The following is a 16,850-nucleotide window of genomic DNA, read 5'->3' as shown; positions in this document are numbered from 1 at the left end:
TGCTCTAAGCACAATTTCTCTCCTCTGACTGAATGACTGTAAAATATTTTTAAAATATATGCAAAGAAGGAGAAAGTAAAAGGTGGAAGGAAACCAGATATAAAAAGGAGGAAAAGTATAGACATGGGGGAAGAAAACAAAACAGAAGGGGTAATTGAAAGGCAAATGTAAAAGAGATAGTGAGGAAGAGTCAGAGAGCAGATGACATAGACTATGGATAAGGAAAACCAGGACTTTTCTACTGTCCCTCATGCCCAGAAGCATATTAGTAGGATTCATGCCACCTAAAACCTAGTCCCTCTTTTAATTACTAGACAAAGCTGACACAAAACATAAGTATGATCAGGCCATGGCTACACTGGCGCTTTACAGAGCTGCAACTTTCGCGCTCAGGGGTGTGAAAAAACACCCCCCTGAGCGCTGCAAGATACAGCGCTGTAAAGCCTCAGTGTAATCAGTGCCGCAGTGCTGGGAGCACGGCTCTCAGCGCTGCAAGCTACACCCGTAAGGGATGTGGTTTATGTGCAGCATTGGGAGAGCTCTCAGCTGGCGCTCCGACTGCACTCACATTTCAAAGTGCTGCCGCGGCAGCGCTCTGAAATGTCAAGTGTAGCCATACTTTCAACAATCTTTACTTAATATATCATATAAAGATTTTTATGGTCTTGGTTTGCTCATCAGAGTCACACAAAGGCATCTTACATAAGACCTCTTTACCATGAAATCATACAAACTTTGTAGACTATAAAACTTTAGACAGTGTGACGTTATCTGATTAAAGTATGACCATGCAAACCATTGTTGCTACCACTGTATATAATTGCAACAAATCTTATACGAAGTATGACACATGGACAGAAAGGGTTAAGCAGCTTGCAGGTTAAGTGACCCAAAGCCAACCTTTAAAGTCATGTTAGAAAAGTATGTGAATGGTAATTAGGGCCATTTCATGGTAGATAGGCTAGAACTTTGTAATGCAAACCTATATTGTTAGGTACTAGAGGTGATACTAACTGTATGTGTGTACCCCTATTTTGTACTATGTTAAACAGGAACTGTCTGTTTATATGGCTGTCAGTACAGCTATTGATTCAAAGATCAAAACGGAATATTAATATTTAGATTAATCTTGGGTGAAATAATGTCATTTTCTATATGTTTCTTTAAAGTTTGTGATGGACTGCCTAATGAATAAATTGCCTTATGTTAATTTGTATAATTAATTACCGGCTATGCTTAGTAAATAGATCTGCTTCAAGATCCCCATAATTGCCTGTTCTCCTACAGACTCCGAGCTGTTAAAAAAGACCTGATTCTGTATAAAAACCATTTTAGACTTAAGCTTCCCCTGCATGAAGCATTAAGCAGGTCTGAAATAAAAAGGATCTGGACTAAAGGTTGAGATCTCCAGTCCAAACCTGGAATCACCCTGAATATGAACATTGGACTATAACCTATGGACTATTTCTGAAAGAACTCTTTGCAACTACAAAGCTCACCATCTCTATGGATTTGATCCCAAGAACAGTACTCATGTTTGTATGTATGCTGATCATTTAACCAATACTCTTTTAAAATACATTTTAGTTAATAAGAATTGGCTATAAGCCTGTATTTGGATAAGATCTGAAATATTCATTAACCTGAGAGATAATATTTCCAATCCTTTGGGATTGGTAGAATGCTTTTATATTATAAATAAGATTTTCAGTAATCCTCATCATATTTGACTTGGGTGTCTGGGTGGAGGCCTAAGGCTAGATTACTTTAAGGGAACTGTTGTTGGCTTCTGGGTAACCAGTGAGGTATTGCAGAAGCTGCTTTGTGCTGGCTTGGTAAACCTAGGTATTGGAATATCCACCAGTTTGGGGGATTGTCTGCCCCATTTTTTGCAGCTCACCCTAATTAAGGGACCTCAGTTGGCTCCCCTGGGACTCTGAGCACAGACAGCATAGTGTCCTGTCACAAAGCTTAGATACTCCTTTCCATACTCCAGGAAAGCTAAAGATTTCTTCCGGATCTCATTAACCTTCTATTAACTTCAATGGGAGCAAGAAGAGCACCGTAAATGGAGTTCTAATCACAATCCCATTGGGAAGTGGTTATTATTAACAGCTTTCAATACATATGTATGCAAGAGTAGGAATCTGTCTCGCTCTGTTGAATCAATTCAGATGAAGATATTTTAATACTCTAAAGGATTATGTCTTCTGTTTATTCACAGATGCTATTTGCATAGCCACTAGAAATCGTGTTTAAAAGTGTGCTCTGAACTATTTATCTCTTTTCCCCAACTTCACCGCTCTTCTACAATTTTCTATTCTTCTCAGATTTACATGTTACAGATTGTGCCTCAAAATACATTGCAAGCAGCTGGCCGCCAAGGACATCCAACTACAGGCAGTCAATACAGTGATACTAGCGGGGAACTAGAAGATAAACCCCATGTACTGGAAGAAGAACTCTATTTTCAAATTAAAGATGAAATGAGTATGCAGGATGGAATTACATTTTGAGAACAGAAAGGTGTTTTCCCTGTCTCGTTATAAAATATCATGCAAAAAAATGTGCCTCACACTGTGTTCACTGGCTTGGAATGAATATATAACTCTTGTATCCTTCTTTCTATCAAGTATAACTGCCATAGGTGCCAACTCTGTGGGTGCTCCAGGAGGGAGAGTAGGAAGATTACAAACAAGCCCTAAAACAAAAAACTCTGGATCTACAGAACTTTTGAGCTTTGGATCCAAATAAGTGTGCAGTCTCCAGGACTCATTACAGTTGCAGTGATGCTGCAGTTTGGTGTTGATCTACAGAACGAATGTTCAGTCAGAGCAAAGCACTTTAAGAGTTCTTGATGTTTTCAGCCCCAGAAGTTACAAAGGAATACTTTAGTACATTCTGGACACAAGGCAGCATGCATAATACTTCAAAAACAATAATCAACAATCGCACAGACAAGTGACAACTTTGGTACTTTCTCTCCCCATTTTATTAGAATATGAGTCCTTGAAGGATGAAGATTTGCTACAAAAGAAAGCTTCTTAATATGCAAGCGCATTTGAAACAGATAGATAGTTCCCTGATGTAAGGAGGAAATGAATTAAAAAAGCTGTAACAAAAAAAAAAAAGCCATTCTTAGTACCATCAGCAAAGAGATGCAAAATGAGTAATTTGCAATTCAGTTGCTCTCCAAATTCATTTGAACATTAGGACTAAATCCTTCACAAAACAGCGAGATAAAGATAGGCCACAGCCTCACTCATGTCACCAGTTGCCCTGAATAATAAGTGAGACACATTCTGGAACATTATGAAACACGTATATGGGTACCAAAGTCTGCTGGTCACGGAGCACAATTTTAGACCAATCATGCCGGCGCGAGCCTCCCCCGCGCGTGCAACTCCTGCAAACTTCCCTCCCTGGCCCCCGCGGCCGGCAGGTAAGGGCTGGAAGCGGGCTAGTCTGTAGTACTTTTGAGGCTGGGATTTTCCAGACATGGCTCCTTCCCCTCTCTCCCAGCAGCTCCCGGAGGGTGGGAGAGGAGGAATTGGGCGCATGTTGGTTTGTTTGGCAGGCTGAGCTGCGATCGGGTTTATCCTCCCGTCAGAGGATTGCGCAGGGGGGGAATCCCTGGCTGCTTTGCACTGAGCAGGAGCTGTTTTCAGAGGCTGATGGGGGTGGGCATAGCTGGGCATAGGGCTCGCTTGCAAAGCACCTCCCCCCCCCCCGCAGGAACAGGGCAGACGCGGGTGGGTGGCTCATGTGTGTCTGCGGGGGCCGGAGCGCGGAGGTAAAGAACTCGGGCTTGTTGCACGCTCGTGTGTGTGGTGTCAGGGCGCACGCCCAGGCGGGTGTCCCGGTCCCCTGCGGGAGCCTGCGCGCTGGTCACAGGCTGGATAGACAGCGAGCCCCAGGCGTGTGCGGGAGTTAGGCTGGCAGCTGCGAGTCTTCCCGGGGAAGGGGACGCGGCCGGGGCTGGGTCGTGTTTTGTCTTGTAACTCCAAGCCACGCACGAACCCCACGCGAAATCCGCTCTGCCCCGGTCTCCCTTTCTCCCCGATCCGCGCTGTGAGCTCGCGTCTTTCTTTGTGCTGGCGCAGCGCTGGCGGCTGTCAGCCAGCCCGGGGAAGCGAAGCACGGGGAGACACCGCAACCGGGGCTGCGCCACCCACAGCTGCACCGCGTGAAACCTGCGGAAGCGGTGGGTGCGCTGCCTCTCTGCAAACCAGCTTCCTTATTCCTGCCCGGCCCCAGCGGGCTGCTCTGAGCAGAACCCCACTCCTAGAAGTGTGGGCAGCCTCCTTATTCCCTTCCCAACACTCCCCTTTCTGTTCGTGTAGCTATCACAGGGGGCCTGTGCACAACTGTGTGTGTGTGTGTGTGTGTGTGTGTGTGTGTAATGGGAAAAGCCAAACACTGATAGGAGCTAGTTCCCCACATATACAATATATCAATAGTGCATGGCGCTCTGGGAGTGAGTCTGGCACCCCCATAGCTGTGAGGGAAAGCCCACAGTTTGCTGCCCTACTCTCATATCGTTATATATTTTAAAGAAAGATCAAGCAGCAACACACTTTTCAGATCGGGGATCTTTGATATTTTCTTACATGGCAGCGTAAGGCTCCTGTCTGCCCCTTCCCCACCAATTGTGAATCCTGGAGCAGTTTGGAATTTGTTTCTGGTTTTAAAAAACCACCACCACCCATCACCAAATGCTGGGTCAAATTAAGCTTGGGTCAAAGTGAATACCTGGAGTTTGGGGAACTTCAGAATTGCAACCCCATTGCCAAGCCCTGGTTTTGGTCCAGTGGGTTTAGCTGATTGCCATATTTGGGGTCGGGAAGGAATTTTCCTCCAGAGCAGATTGACAGAGGTCCTGGAGGTTTTTTGCCTTCCTCTGCAGTGTGGGGCACGGGTCACTTGCTGGAGAATTCTCTGCAGCTTGAGGTCTTCAAACCACAAGTTGAGGACTTCAGTAACTCAGACATAGGTTAGGGGTTTGTTACAGGAATGGGTAGGTGAGATTCTGCGGCCTGCATTGTGCAGGAGGTCAGACTAGATGATCATAATGGTCCCTTCTGGTCTTAAAGTCTATGAGTATGAGTATGGTGTCCCTTGGCCAGGTTCTCTAATGTCATCATATCAGACCTCCGTGCAGGTAGATTCTAAAAAGGTTGAAAGTATATATTTTCCTTTATAGAAATTGTGCCATTTGCTCCCATGGCATCATGTTCATTAACCACCATAAGTAATATTCTGTTTTAGGTGGCCACTGACAGCAGTTTTGTTTAGCCTTTAAAAAATGACCCATACAAGATGTGATGACTTGGGAAATCTGTTTGTATGAGTAATTTTGGATGATAGATTATTACATTTTTGCTCTGAAAACTGTATCACTGAAGCCCTAGGTAAACATGGAATCGCTGGACGCTGTGCCACATATTCTTGAGAGCATGGACAATGGAAGTTATTCAACCTTAACAATTGCATTATGACCACACAGTAATTCACAAATGGGTTTGGAACAATGAAAAGTTACAAAAGGCTGAATGAAGAATCCAGTTCTTGGGCTGTGGGCATATAAACCAGTAAAACCCATAGAGAAACGCAAAAGGAGTCTGAACAGGAGAGGGATAGGGGTGGGACAAGCCAAGGTCCCACGAGGCCAGCTGGGAGATTAGGCTGCTTGTTTCAGAATCCAATCCATATACTATAATGGAAGGATAATGGATAGCCTCAGATGACCCTGACCCCAGCCCAAAAAATGCTCTGGACTGGTGAGAAAACTGAGGTAGGACATGTATGTAAAGTTTAATGTTTGTACAGATCTGTATAATTCTTATGCTATTAAAGCAGCAGCAATACTGTGTTCTAGTCCTGTGAAAGGTCTGTATGTGTCACAACTTACCGTGTGCCCCTGAGAGGGTTAAATTGTAACCCAGAAGGCTCACACATTCACTGTACTTCTGAGAAAGAGTGTTTGAACTACAGAGGACACTGAGGAGTTAGCACTGGTTCCAGGGTCCTAGGCAGTGGGCTATGCGGTCTAAATTCTCAGAAGAGGGTATTTGATACAGCGTGCACACTCCAAGAGTGTGCACAGGGACCCAAGATAAGGACAGTGCCTGGACTCTGGTTAGACTCTGGAAAGACTTTAAATACATTGATGTAACAACTGACTGGATCCTCTCACAGTAGTCTGGTGAATGGCCAACAGGGGGCACTTGACTGGATCTGTGCTACTAGGCCAGGGGTAGGCAACCTATGGCACAAGTGCCAATGATGGTACATGAGCTGATTTTCAGTGGCACTCCCACTGCCCAGGTCCTGGCTACAGGTCCGGAGGGCTCTGCATTTTAATTTAATTTTAAAATGAAGCTTCTTAAACATTTTGAAACCTTATTAACTTTACATACAACAATAGTTTAGTTATGTATTATATACTTACAGAAAGAGACCTTTGAAAAACTTAAAATGTATTATCGGCATGTGAAACCTTAAATTAGTGTGAATAAATGAAGACTCGGCACACCTCTTCTGAAAGGTTGCCAACCCCTGTACTAGGCAATTCATTTCCCCCCACCAATGCCATGCGTGATGTCTTAAAGCAGGTTTCACTGAACTTTAAATGAGTAAGTTACATAGGGCCGTCCTTAGGCATAGGCAGAATAGGCAGCCGCGTAGGGCCTCACTCTCCCTGGGGGCACCACTCTGCAGGCAGCCCAGACAGTGTAGAAGCAGGGCTGCTGGGTCCTAGAGAGAGCCGAATGCAGCACAGTCTGAGGAATGGGATTGGCTGCTGGGGTCTCTGGGAAGGGGAGGGGGTAGGGGTTGGGAAAGGAGTTCACCTGTGAGTGTGACTCTTTCCCCCCAGCTGAGGTGAGGCGAGACAGGCTCTGTGGCACCCCTCTCTCCCTCCTCCCTCCCCTCCATCAGGGCTGGGTTGAGTGAGGTGCTGGGGGGGGAGGGGAGCCTGGCTGGCTGCCTGCTGAGGAATGAAAGTGAAAGTAACTCACTTCCTCTGCAGGCAGCCAGAATTGGAATGTCACACAGGGCTTGGCTGGGGTTAGCCAGATGTGTGAAAAATCAGGATAGGGGATTGGGGTACAGTGAGCAGATATCCCTATTTTATAGGGACAGTCCCAATTTTGGGGTCTTTTTCTTATATAGGCTCCCTTTACCCCCCCACCCCCACCCATCCCTGTCCTGATTTTATACACTTTCTGTCTGGTCACTCTAGGTGGGGGTAATTGGTGCCTATATAAGACAAAGCCCCAAATATCGGGACTGGCCCTATAAAATCAGGACATCTGGATCTGGCCACCCTAGCTGGGGAGCGCCTCTCCCTTGGGCTGGCAGCTGCCAGCGATCCATCTCATCCGGGGGGAGCAGCACAGGGCAGGATGAGCTACTGTGGCTCCATGGGTGCCCCGTCCCTGAGATCAGATGCTGTGCTAACTTCACCATGATCTGTTGGGCTGGGCATGGTGCCCATTGGCGTGTGATTGGACCTGAGGGTTTGCTGTTGCTGTTGCCACTCTGCACCCCAAGAGGTAGATTTTGGGGTCCTGCAGTTTTCCACCTATCTCCTCCTCTACTGCAGCTGTTGGACCAGCAGGCTGGGGGGTGAGCCAAGCATGGAAGCAGTACTGTGTTGCCATTTAGATTGTCATTTAACAACTTTGTTTGCCAAAAATTCTTGCTAACAATCTTGAATCCAATTTCAATATTGTTTTTAAAAATCAATATCTTAGCCAAAAACAGAAAATTAAGTTGTTGACAATTATTAGTGACAGGTTTGGTTTGAGACAGGGAGTGGGTCAGTTTTCATCAGAGAAAAAAAAAATGTTGACTGACTTTCCTATAGCCTGTTACTCCTGATAAGAGCCCTCCAACAACTGTAATATGCTCATCTCCTTACTAGAGTATAAAGCAGGGTTTGGCAACCTACGGCACACATGTCAAAGGTGGCAGGTGAGCTGATTTTTGATGGTATGCAGCAGCAGGCTGAGCGGCTCAGCCCATCACTGCTCTGGGGTTCCGGCTGCTGCCCTATTGCCAGCTGGAATACCAGCCATTGGCCCCACTCAGCACCTGCTGCTGGCCTGGGGACCCCCATGGAACCCCAGGCTGGCAGTGGGCTGAGCAGGCCAGCTGAACCACTTAACCTGCTGTCAGCCTGGGGTTCCATTCACTCAGCCGGCAGCGGACTGAGTGGGCTGGTGGCGGGCTGAGCAGGGCCGGTGGGGGGTTGAGTGGCTCAGTCTGCTGCCAGTCTGGGATGCCAGCAGCACTCAGCCTACTGCTACTCCGGGGTTCCGGCTGCCGGCCCCTTGCCAGTCAGGAGCTCAGCCGCCAGCCCCACTCTGCCTCCTGCCAGCCTGGGTGAGCAGAATCCCAGGCTGGTAGCGGGCTGAGGGGGGGTTGGCGGCGGGATCCTGGCTGGCAGCAGTTGGTGGTCAGAACCCCAGACCAGCAGCGGGCTGAGCAGGGCCTGGGATCCTTGTCTAGGGTTCCAGCCACCAGCCCGCTGCCGGTTTGGGGTTTCATTTACTCAGCTGGCAGTGGCCTGAGCAGGACCGGTGGCCAAGACCTCAGATAATAACAATAGTTTATTTATGTAATATAGACATAGAGAGAAACCTTCTACAAACATTAAAATGTATTACTGGCACGAGAAACCTTAAATTACAGTGAACTTGGCACACCACTTCTGAAAAGGTTGCCGACTCCTGGTATAGAGTGACCATATGTTGTACTAAGATTCTCCTGCTCTTTTTTTCCCTTGTGAGTCAGTATAACTTTTGCCAGCCCAGATGTTGGGCAGCCAATGTTTTACGTTTTCACAATGTTTTCTCCAACTTTCATAAAGTAAGTACATAGTAATTATGAGTTGAAAAGGCCAGGGACACTTCTTTTTGAAGAGTCTGTACAGCAGATCATGCCCATAGATGATCCAGAAAAGAAATTTGAGGTTGAATTTTTTAATGTTGTGATGGATAAAGCAGTATCTGCTGTTGATGAAAGGTTTAATACCTTGCAAGTACACCATGAACAGTTTGGATTTTTGTATGACATAACTAAATTCAACGAAATAGGAAAACAAGAGCAACTAATGACAAAGTGCAAGAATCTAGAGAGCCTCCTGAAGCATGGTGATAGTTTTGATTTAAATGGACTTGAACTGTACGAAGAATTGAGTACACTGTCATCAATGTTGCCACATGCAAAATCGGTGATGGACATTGTACAGTTTATTCATACCCACAAACTTGTTGACATATATCCTAATGTGTACATTGCCACTCGTATTTTACTGACAATTCCTGTAACAGTAGCATCAGGAGAACGGAGTTTCTCAAAACTAAAGCTCATTAAAAACTATCTCCGCTCTACAATGAGTTAGAAACACTTGACTGGTCTTGCGTTCTTGCGATCGAACAAGACACGACTTTGTCTTTGTCATATGATGACATTATTACTGATTTTGCAGCCAAAAAAGCCAGAAAGATTGCTTTTAATTAAAAACAAATCTTTGTTTCAATACCTCTTCATATAAATTTCCAATAAAATTTTGATAAATTAAAAAATATATATTATTTGCATCATTCTGTCATATCAGAATTTTTTCTATAGTGCTGCTTCTTTAGAGCTAGTCCATCAGCATTACAGTGTGCTTTATTAAGTTTAACTGGTTTTAATAATGTGAATGTGGCAAGTTTTCCAATACTATAAGCTTATGTTTGTGTTGCTAAGAGCAGATCAGGCCCAGGGGCACCAGTTTAATAATCTCGCCTAGGGCACCATAAATCCTAAGGCCGGCCCTGAGTACGTAACACCACAATCACCAGTAACAGCAGTAATACATTGTTCCAAATTACACTTTCTCAGAGCTCTAGCTCATTAGAGGTGAGGGAAGTTCACTTTTACTTTAGGTTTTCAAGTGCAACAGGCTGCTGAACAGACAACCAGCTGGTTGAGGTTTATCTGTCTTGTTCTCTAACAAGACTGATAAAGCATGATTGAGTGAACATTATAACTGAAGGACAGTAAATGATCCATTTCATAGCTAGTAATTAAACGAAACCCTACTTTGGGAGATTTTGATAAGGGCAGCATATATTACACGTCTAAATGAGTAACAGATGTTGGCCCTATGCTGACTTTCAGCTAGATTAAGTGTTATGAAATAATTAAAACCTAGCAAACGGTGAAAATATCTAACAGCATGGTCAAGGGTGCATTTCATTTCAGCTTTAAACTGATACTCCTGCTGCTCCCACCCATCATCCACCCACCTATTCTTATTTCCACAAAATATATAGTTCACATTTATATATTTTGCATCCAGAGTTTATCATTAAGAGCTGCTTAAGAGAACAGCATATTAAATATATCTGAAAGACTGCTGGAGTCTGCATCAAATAAAAGCATGTGGGGAAAAACAGCCAAATATATTGATCCACAGATATTATTACCATAAACTAAATTACAGTTGTTCCAACACAGGGACTAGAAAACACAAGTTTTGACTCTTAACTGGAGTCCTCTAGAGGAAAAATAAGCACTGGTACTTTATCTATTTTGCACATTAGTTACTAAGGGCTAGTCTATACAGACATTAATCCTGAATAGCTCCAGGTGTGGATGCTCTTATTTCAGAATGCCTTAATTTGAATTAGTTTAATCCACTTTGGAAGTGAAATTCAGAATGAGGTAGTCGTACTCTGAAATAAAAGCATCCACATGTCGCTAATCACAAATAGTTAGTGCCTAAAATTCATACCCTACCTTAGTCTATTTATGAAAGTTAATTTAGACAAGTCCTAAAAGTTGACTAAAGTGGCAGAGTCACATGCTCAAGGAGTCAATGTCAGAGAGTTTAAGGGCAGAAGAGATCACTGTGATTATCCAGTTTGACCTTCTGCTAACATGGGCCATAGAATATCCCTGATTTAATTCTTGTTTGAACTAAAACATCTTTTAGAAGAACATCCTCTCTCATTTTAAAAATTGCCAGTGATGGAGAAGCCAGCACACCTCTTGGTAAATTGTTCTGGTGGTTAATTATCTTCACTGTTAAAATGTTTTGTGATGTTATACCCCATATTCTTCATATAAATATGGTTATGATATGAATATGGTATAATTAAGATATACTTTATGCAAGATGGGTCTTGTAAGATATCATTGGAAAGGTTATAATTTACTGACTGTGCTTATCCATGTTGTATGCATGTGTGATAAATGAAAGAAGTGGAGGGGATGGGGGAAATAGCTCCCTTTTAAGGACACCCAGCCAGCCAATTAGCTATAAAATCCCTCTTAGCTGCTGTTCTCTACTTGCTTTACTTGTAAAGGGTTAAAAAGTCTCTTGCTCCCAAAAGGAAGGGAGTGGGCACCTGACCAAAAGAGCCAGTGGGGAGGCTAGAACTTCTTAAAATTGAGGAAAAACTTCCCCTTTTTTGGTCTGTGGTTGTTCTCGGGGAGAAGCAGACAGGGAGCAACCATGCTGTAAGAAGCTTGGAGATAGGTATGAAAAATCATCAGTATCATACCTAGGAACTACTCATTTGAAATCCCAGTTATGTAAGTAGATTAGGAAATGTCTAGGAAGATGCAATCAGGTTTATCTCTTTTTATTACTTTATGGGTTGTAGACTCCTGTGCTAACCCCAAATGCTTTTGTTTTGCCTGTAACCTTTAAGCTGGACCTCAAGAAAGTTATTCTTGATGTTTATTCCTTGTATTATTTTTTTCTTCTTTCTCAGCTCTTCCCGGGGAGGGCTTGAGGGTACCCCAGAGGAAGGAATTCCAAAGTGCACTTTCCTTGGTCCTCAAAGGGGTTTTGCACTTGGATGGTGCCAGCATCTACCCATCCAAGGTCAGAGAAAAGTGGTAACCTTGGGAGTTTAATACAAGCCTGGAGTGGCCAGTATTAATTTTTAGAATCCTTGTGGGCTCCTATCTTCTGCACTCAAAGTGTCAGAGTAGGGAATCAGCCTTCATAGCCTGTATTATTTTTGTATCTGAAGGTGGGACTATTGACCATGTCTCAGTATTTCAAATATGCCATGCTGGATGAGGTCAAACAATGTTAGTGGCTTATTGGAGAAATGCACTCAGGAATAAGGATTACCCCAGGAACTGTGTGCAATAGAAGCATCTCAGAGATAGCTCCATACAATGGGAACTGTTTGACCCAGGTCACAGCATAAAAGCTTTCCCGCTCATCTCCCTAAAGGGGTGTGAAAGTGAATACTGGGGGAATCCTCTCACACAGAGCTGACTTCAGTCTGTGACTGCAGCTCGGGTGTGTGTGTGTGTGTGTGTGTGTTGCAAGAGGCCAGACAGTCTAATTCAGCAAAGCAGGGAGAGGGAACCCAGGCTGGTTGAGCAAGAGAGGCACAGTGAAATCCCTATACATCAGGTGGCATACCAGAAGGTGGGGTCCAACCCGTCACAAGTTCCACCTTATTTCCTGTCAATTTGTCTAGCTTCAAATTCCACTTGATCTTGTTACCCTTCTCTGCTAGATTAACGAGCCCAGTAAGAAAGTTTTGTTCCTCACATATGTACTTATGAAATGTGATCAAGTCACCCCTCAACCTTTTTTGATTAGCTAAATAGTTTGAACTTTGAGTCTAATACTATAAAGCATGTTTTTCAATCCTTTAATCATCGAAATTCTTCTGTGAACCTTTTCCAATTTTTCAGTATCCTTCTTGAATTGTGATCCCAGCATTACAGTATGAGTCACATCAGTGTCAAATATAAAGGTAATACACCTTTCCTACTCCATATTCCCCTGTTTATACATCAAAGTCATCCCTTTAGGATCCGATTGCATTAACAAACAGGTCATTCCAAAACAAAAACTACATACACACTAGCACTGGCTAACCTTGGCTTCTCTCCTGTGATTCCTTCCATCAGCACCAGACTATCCAAGGCTTTGTACAGGGATATTCCTACCTCCTGTGTATTTAAGAATGAAGTCTAATGAGCCGCATCTACTCCATGTGATAATCTACCGTTCCTAACATGAACCCAACACTTGCTAATGGAGTGGACAGTCTTGTTACTCTTTTCCCCATATCAAAGCCCTGGGCATGCTTTCTATAATCCAATGAAGGAATCATGTCCTATGCATGAGGTGCATCCCTGTCCCCTTTCTTATCACCCAATTTCCTATATTGTTATGGGACTCTCCCCACTAACATAGTATACCCAGTGTATAGTATATCCCTCCATCTGTAGTTCTCAGAGAAGTTAGAACTATGACCCATGCTACACAGCTCAGGTTCAAATCTAGACTGAAACTTTGAAGTTTGTAGGATGTTGAGATGAAGAATTTTCCTTGGCCCAATCTCCACTAGAAATCACTGATTAGTGATTTTTTCCCCTGAGTTAATTGTAAAAAAAAAAAAAAAAGACAATAGTTTGTCTAGATTAATAGACTCCAGTTATTTAATTGCATAAAAAAACATTCTAAGTATAATTTCCAGGAAGAAGGAGGCAGCAGAGGCATGTCTTGGATGACAGTTTTTTGTTCTGCTTCTCTGATCTTGTCTCAAAGTCATTTCCTATTGAGCATATTTAATCTATTGTTGCCCCTTTTTAACCTGAGATGTTAGTCAATATTCAGAATCTCTCAAGGTTGTTACTATTAGGAGGAGCAAACAGTGAGTCAGGTGTTTCTTTGGTGCAATATGGTTTATTTACAAAGAATGTACACAGAGCCCCATTTCCCTCAACCCACTAGAAACAAACAGCAGGCAGTTTCCTGGCTCACAATTCCCAAGGCTGCCTTTCCATTGAATCCTCTGCTCTAAGGAGCACTATCCCTCTGCTTCCTTTCAGGGCCATTCTCTCAATTGCTAGTCATGTTGACTGCTCACATTTTCCTCTAACATACATAGCTTGCTAAACAATCCCTTAACTCTTATGTTTGCGATTAGCTCCAGGGAAACCCCTTAGACCACATGGCAAAGCCTGAGCAGTCAAGCCACTTGGCTGATTATCTTGGAGAGCAGCTTCTATTATCTGCAGCTATCTTTCTTCACAAAGGGGCTTAATTGATCTTCCATTTAGCCTGAAAAGGCTTTTTACTTATTAAAATCGATTGGGTGTGCTAATAAGATCTGTGATTGTTTGTACACAAACACCCACTTAATGGTAGTTATTGACAACTTCCAGCATAACACTCCTATCTCAGCTCTGCCTAAGTTTCTCAGAAACATTCAACAAGTGAACCAAAATGTATTCTTGCTTCAGAGCCACAAGACTTTAGCATCTAAGGGTATGTCTGCACTGCAATTAGACACCCGTGGCTGGCCTGTGCCAGCTGATGGATTCGCAGGCTCGAGATGTGGGCTGCTTAATTGTGGCATAGACCTTCTGGTTCAGACTGCAAACTGAGCTTTGGGACCCTCCCACCTCACAAAGTCTACACTGCAATTAAACAGCCCCACATCTTGAGCCTGTGAGCCCAAGTCAGTTAGCACAGGCCAGCCAAGGGATTTTAATTGCACCAGGGGGAAATTTTAGGATATGTCTACAAGACCTTAAGTCTCAAAGCAGGTCTTAACCACTCCCCATCTTTCCCTTGCTGGAAAGTTGCCACAGCATAAGCTGTTATGATTTCTTCCCCTGGAGAAGACAACTTGATCACTGCAAACCAACTATCCACAAATCATGTGTTTCACTGGGGCTGCATTTTTAACAGGAACTTCCACAGACTGAATTCGTAGGACACCTTCCCTGGCATTAAATTAGCCACAATGAAATCCGGAATGATTTGTTCATCCACTGTCTCAGCTATCCACACTTACTGCTCAAATTCAAGAGATTCAGTTTTCCCATATTTTCCCCAATCACTGGCTCCATTTGAGACCAGTTAAGCAGTTCATAGCATTGTATCTCTTATTGCCTAGCCTTATTGTATCTCTGGTCTAACAACTTACATTTGAGTCACCATTCCTGTGCATTTCCTGATCAGATTACATATTCAATAGCCAAACTGCCCGGATCCAACCAAAAATTGGAGGGACCAATCTTTGTACCTCTAAGTTTAGGGTCCCTTGTATCCGAGTTCTAAACTGGGTAAAGGGCCTTCACTAGGCACTTGTGAAGCTCTGGCCTGGCCTGCTTAAATTTATAATAGTCATTTTTGTTACCAATTTTTTCCATAGTACCAGCATTTAACTGATCCGCCTCCCTTAATTTTTTGCTTTACTAATTTCCCTTGTTTTCCAAACAGAATTTAACAATTTTTCTAATGATTCAAAAAATGTCATGAACCAGATTAGAATCCCCTTTTCCAACATGCATGTTAGACACAGAGCTGCACTTACAAGCCTCATGGCAAACAGCTTCCACCTTCCTTACTAACAACTTCTTCCTTGTCTGCTGGACTGCTGCAAGGAATGATTCAAGTTCCATGGCAAATTCCATAGCCTCTCAGCATATCCTGGGCCTTCTTTCACTCATCATGATGTGCAAGGGCAAGTTCAGTTGAGCATCTATAAATTGGTTCATTGCTTATTTATCTTGGAAGACCTCATTGATATTTGGATATGACAGTGCCACAGGGTTCACACTACTAGCAGCACCTCCTGTTGGCTGTCCTGGGAATTAGCTCCAACAGGCTTACACTTTCCCTCTGGTGGCGTCTTTCCCCATTATGTCTCACTCTACAGCTTCCTTCTCGTTCTGCAGTCTCCTCTTTGTGGCTTATTCCTCTGGCCAGGTCACTAAGGTCCTCCCCTTCTAGGGAATTCAAAGTCCTTCCAGACCCTCTGGCTGGCTGGCATCTCCAATGCCTTTACCACTTCCCAGTGGTAGGTACGGGAACCCAGGCTCACCCATTACACTGGGTTCCAGCCCAGAGACCCTTAAACAAGCAGCCATGGTCTTTGCACAGCCTGACCTCAATGCTGGTTCCCTGGGTTTCTTCCTATTTATCTAGAATCCCTTCTCCCTGGGTTTGCCTAAGTCCAACTGCTCAATGAGTGACTGTAGCCTGCTTCCCTACCTTCCTGCTATTCACTGTTCCTGGGCTGTATACTGGCCCTGCCTGTTCCCGCCCAGCTGAACCTACTTCTAATTAGTGGCATGCTCCCTGGCTCCTCCTCCAGGTGCACCTGGTGGAATGAATTGGCCAGCCTGGTCATCTTAATTCCTTTCAACCCTGTGTGAGGAAGATGCCCTATCACAGACAGGAACACAAGTCTCTTACATCCTCTACGTGTTCAAGTAGATTTTTTTTCCTTCTAGCTCTTATTTATGCCCTACCAGCCCAGACTGATGACTTGCCCCAAACTCCATATCAAGAGCTTGTACCAAATCCTGATTACTCATTTTTTTCTGGGGGGTGAGTTCTGCAGCACCATAAGGGCACCATCTGGGCTATGCAAATTGGCTGCTAGAAACCTCTCCCCTCTTGGTTCATCACCTCAACAATTCATTTGGACTACAACATTGAACAAAGCCAAAGAAGACTCTCAGGGAGATTTTCCCCTGAAATATAGTGGGCTTTTGTATTACTTGAGCTGCAACAATCAAATCTCTCCCCTCTGGACCTCATAGTTCCTAGTCTTGCGTAAAACCGGACATATCCATGTTCTCTGACTGGACCAATTTCTCATCCAGGCAGCTGATTTCCACTGTGGTCAACAACCCTTTGAGTTCCTTCTCAAGCTGACTTTTCAGCTCCTGAAGTCCTTGCTGCAGCTCATTCCCATTAGCAATTTCTAAATTGGTTAAAGTTTCCCTCACTTCCCCTATTTCCTGGAAAGCTTTTTGGTCCATGGCAGTCACGTTGATAATCTGTCTTTCCAGTCCAG

The 16,850-nt window shown here is 44.0% G+C and overlaps 1 long non-coding RNA gene across 1 annotated transcript; it reads right to left on the bottom strand.

Annotated features, from left to right (window-relative positions):
* Positions 1-544: 544 nt before the first annotated feature.
* Positions 545-16,493, bottom strand: LOC115645136. The gene is made up of 3 exons (XR_003998655.1): positions 16,482-16,493; positions 6,909-6,912; positions 545-618 (listed from the first exon to the last, which is right to left on the bottom strand). It is a non-coding gene; the product is annotated as an uncharacterized LOC115645136 (long non-coding RNA).
* Positions 16,494-16,850: the final 357 nt, after the last annotated feature.

The sequence above is a fragment of the Gopherus evgoodei genome, chromosome 2 (genome assembly GCF_007399415.2).
Source record: "Gopherus evgoodei ecotype Sinaloan lineage chromosome 2, rGopEvg1_v1.p, whole genome shotgun sequence".
NCBI lineage: Eukaryota > Metazoa > Chordata > Testudines > Testudinidae > Gopherus > Gopherus evgoodei.
Note: the sequence above shows the minus strand (reverse complement) of the source record. Positions and strands in the feature narration are given on the sequence as shown.